This window comes from Dasypus novemcinctus, chromosome 3 (assembly GCF_030445035.2).
Source record: "Dasypus novemcinctus isolate mDasNov1 chromosome 3, mDasNov1.1.hap2, whole genome shotgun sequence".
Lineage (NCBI taxonomy): Eukaryota > Metazoa > Chordata > Mammalia > Cingulata > Dasypodidae > Dasypus > Dasypus novemcinctus.
Window position 1 is genome coordinate 74,916,395 of NC_080675.1, and position 4,599 is coordinate 74,920,993.

A 4,599-nucleotide genomic window follows, 5' to 3' on the forward strand; every position below is an offset into this window, starting at 1 on the left:
AAAATATAAGTGATAATAGTATCTACTGAGCTGATTTGTGTGAAATTAAAAAGATAATACATATAGGCCTAGTCAGGGCTGTCCAGTGAGTCCTTGGTGGCATGCTGGTTCTCCTGCTGCCCCCACGAGACCCGTTAGCTCTCCTGGAATTTCCTAGGAGAATTTGGAATCAAGTGAACTTTCTGACATATTTGATCACAGGAGCCACCCATGCTGGGGGAGGAAACCAGGTCCTAGATGAGCTGGACTGGACAGAAAAATGAGTCCTGCAGATGCACTCAGTGATGAAAATACATTTAAAATCTTAGTGGCAACAGATACTCATCTTGGATTCACGGAGAAAGACACAGTGAGAGAAAACGATACCTTTGTAACACTGGATGAAATTTTAAAATTTGCCCAAGGAAATGAAGTGGATTTTATTTTATTAGGTGGTGATCTCTTTCATGAAAATAAGCCATCAAGAAAAACATTATATACATGCCTGGAGTTACTAAGAAAATATTGTGTGGGTGATCATCCTTACAGTTTGAAATTATCTGTGATAATTTCACTGTCAACTTTGATTTTGTAAGTTTCCATGGGTGAATTACAAGATGGCAATCTCAGCATTTTGATTCCAGTGTTTAGTATTCATGGCAATCATGATGATCTGGCTGGAGCAGATGTGCTCTGTGTTCTGGACATTTTAATTTGCGAGGGTTTGGTGAATCACTTTGGACATTCAATGTCTGTGCAGAAGATAGATATTAGTCCAGCTTTGCTTCAAAAGGGAAGCACAAAAATTGCTCTATATTGCTTAGGATTCATTCCAGACAAAAGGCTTTATAGAATGTTCAAGTAACAATGCTGAGATCAAAAGAAGATAAAAACTCTTGCTTTAAATTATTTGTGATTCATCAGAACAGAGGTAAGCATGGAAGTACTAACTTCATTCCTGAACAGTTTTTAGATGACTTCATTGATCTCGTTATTTGGAGATATGAACATGAATATATAGCTCTGACCAAAAATGAACAACAGTTCTTCAATGTATCACAGACTGGAAGTTCTGTAGTCACTTCTCTTTCCCAAGGAGAAGCTGTAAAGAAACATATTGGTTCATTGCATATAAAAGGGAAGAAGATGAATATGCACAAGAGGCCTCTTCACACAGTGAATTGGTTTTATATGGAGTATAGTGCTGGCTAACCATCCGGACATCTTTAACCCAGATAACCCTAAAGTGACTCAAGTCATACAGAACTTCTGTTTGGAGAAGATTGAATAAATGCTTGAAAATGCTGAACAGGAACATCTGGGAAATTCTCGACAGTCGGAGAAGCCTCTATTATGACTGCAAGTGGACTACAATGGAGGTTTTGAGCCTTGTTTCAATGTTCTTTGGTTTAGCCAGAGATTTGTGGATCAGGTCACTAACCCAAAAGATGTTATCCAGTTTTGCAGACATAGAGAACAAAAAGAAAAAAATGGGAGAAGAGATCAACTTTGGGAAGCTTATCACAAAACCATTAGAAGGAACAAGTCTTAAGAGTGGAAGACCTTGAAAATAGTATTTTTAAACTGCAGAGAAGAATGTGCAGCTGTCACTTCTGATAGAAAGGGGAATGGGTGAAGTAGTACACGAATTTGTGGACAAGGAAGAGACAGATGCTATAGAGAAATTAGTTAAATACCAGTTGTAAATGACACAGCAATTTCTTAAAGAACGCCATACTGATGCCGGAGAAGATAAAATTGATGAAGAGGTTCCATTTCAGCTTCTGGCTTCCTCTGCTGGCTCTCTCTCAGTCTGAATTTCATTCTCTTATAAAGGACTCCAGTAATAGGATTAAGTTGTAAATTGCATGAGGTGGGCCACACCTTAAACTGAAGTAGCCTCATCTTTGAAAGGTCCTACTTAGAATGGATCCTCACCCACAGGAATGGGTTGAATTTAAGAATGTGTTTTTCTGGGGAACATACAGCTTCAAACAACCAAAATAAATATTTTTAATATAATTTAAAGGAAAACACTAAGTTTTTCCATAGGAAAATGGAAAAAGGATATAAATAGGTAGCTCACAAAGGAAATGTAAATCACTAATAGGCATATGAAAGTGGTGTTTAGCCAAAGGTAATCAAATTAGATTTTCCCCCCAACTTGTCAGGAATTTAGTCCACTTCTAGCAGGAGTGTTAAGTTTGAGCAGCCATACTGAAAAGCAGAGGTTTTTACACTAAGTCAGCCCTGGGAAGTTATTCTAAGGCAATGGTGAGATAGAAATTTGTGTATGGAATAACTTATCATAGTGTTACCCAGTGCGGAAAAATTGGAAATGTTTTGGTAAAATACACAATATAAAATATTATGCAGCCATTAAAAACTATGCTTTTAAAAAAGAACATGGAAAAATGTTGCCAGTATAATCTTAAGTAGGGAAAAGAATTCCAAAGATTCAAAACTATACATAATAAGACACCAATTATGCTTATTTTATTTTATTTTTTTAAATATACATTTTTTGGGGTTTTTTGAGGGATGCTTGGATTTCATGGATGTTGCATGGAGGATATGGGGGATTTCCATGTGCCCTGCTCCAAACGCTTCCCACACCTTCCCACATTGATGACGTCCTTCATTGGTGTGCATTTGTTGCAGGTGATGAATGCATTTTGATGCATTGTCACTGAGAATGGACTGCTTTCCACACTGTGGTTTGCACTCTCTCCTGCACAACTCTGTGGGTTGTGACAAGATGTACAGTGGCCTGTGTCCATCATTGCAACATCATTTGAGATGATTCCCAGGTCCCGAAGATGTCCCCATATTGCACCTGTTTCTCCCTTTCCCTCCCTTTGGGGCCTCCAGTGGCCACTGCCTCCACATCAATGATAAAAGGTCTTTCATTGCTGGAATCACAGTGAGTCTGTGCCAGAAGACCAGTGGGTCTGCTCTGGTCCATTGTTCATTCCCCAGTCCTGAGGATTCTGGGATGGTGGTGCCCACTCCACCTCTATTTGATGGGGAGCTTGATCCCGTGGGGTGGATGGGTACAACTATCTTGCTTGCAGTTGCAGACCCTCTCTGTTCCTTGGGGTGGTCATTGTCCATCGTCATCTTCTTGTTGCTTGTCCTAGATGGGTCTGGTGAACTGGAGAGTGGGTGGTGTGGCTCTGTTGAGATTCGAGTCCTGGCTGGCACATGAACAGCCCTGGGATCCAGGTATCTTGGACGTGCATCCATAAGCACTAGTGCTAACCATGGGTTCTAATGGAGGCAGCAGAGAAACTATGTGTGGGGAGGAAACAGCTCAGTCCAACTTTGTCGCACTGGGGAGCATAAATTCCCAGGTGGGGCTCACTGGAGGGGCACTGGGCTTTTGAGCTGTCTACCCTACCTATGGTGTCTAGATGTCTCTGGAGCACTCAGGAGCCCCTCTGTTTGAAGCATGCTTACTTTGGCAGTCAGTGGAATCCTGCTGGGACATGAATGAGTGTGGCCTCTGGAGTCTCACTTGAAGTCTCTTGACAATGTAGATTCATTTTTCTTGCCCTTTTACATTTTGCTTGGGATCTTTCTCCAGTTGCATTGCTGGTTGGTGCCTGGTGGTGGTCCCTCAGTGCCTGGGAGGCTCATCCCCGGGAATCATGTCCCACAGTGGGGGGAAGGTAATACATTTGTATGCTGAGTTCAGCTTAGAGAGAGAATGCTTATTTTATATGTGCCTGTCTCTGCACATGTGTGTTAGAAATGGAAAAAAAGAAAGTAACCAAAACGTGTTATCAGCGGTTATGTTCAGATAGTGAGATTACAGGGGATCATTTTCAGTCTTTCCCAAATTCCCTCAAAGCAAAAATTAAAATAAAATAAAATAACCAAAATGTTATTTTTAAAAACTCCCTCCCAGCAATAATTGCCAACCAAGAATTCTTATCCAGCAAAATGCTTTTTCAAAAATGGGAGCTCCCCAGATAAAAACCAAGGGACTTTGTTACCACTAGACTGGCTATTGAGATGCTAATGAGAATTCTGCAGGTTGAAAGGAAAGCACTACAGGCAATAAATCAAAGCCACATGAAGAAACATGAAAAAATGTTCAAAATCACTAATGATTAGGGAAATGCAAATCAAAACTACAAGGAAATATCATTTCACACCTATCAGAATGCCCACTATTAAAAGACAGAGAACTATAGGTTTTGGAGAGGATGTGGAGAGATAAACACTTATTCAATGTTGGTGGGAATGTAGAATGGTACAGCCACTGTGGAGGACTGTTTGGCAGTTCCTGAAGAAGTTGAATATAGACTTGCCACATACCTGCAATACCACTACTGGGTATATTCCCAGAAGAACTGAGAGCAGTATATGAACAGACATCTGCACACCAATGTTCATGGCAGCATTATTCATGATTGCCAAAAGTTAAAAACAACCCAGATGTCCATCAACTGATAAATGGATAAACAAACTGTGGTGTATACACATGATGGAATATTATGCAGTTGTAAGAAGAAATGAAGTGGTAAAGTATATGACAACATGGGTGAAACTGAAGGGCATTATATTGAGTGAAGCAAGCCAGACACAAAAGGACAAATATTGTATGATTGCATT

The 4,599-nt window shown here is 40.2% G+C and overlaps 1 pseudogene; it reads left to right on the top strand.

The window, feature by feature from the left end:
• Positions 1–259: 259 nt before the first annotated feature.
• Positions 260–1,796, top strand: LOC101442717 (double-strand break repair protein MRE11-like; annotated as a pseudogene).
• Positions 1,797–4,599: the final 2,803 nt, after the last annotated feature.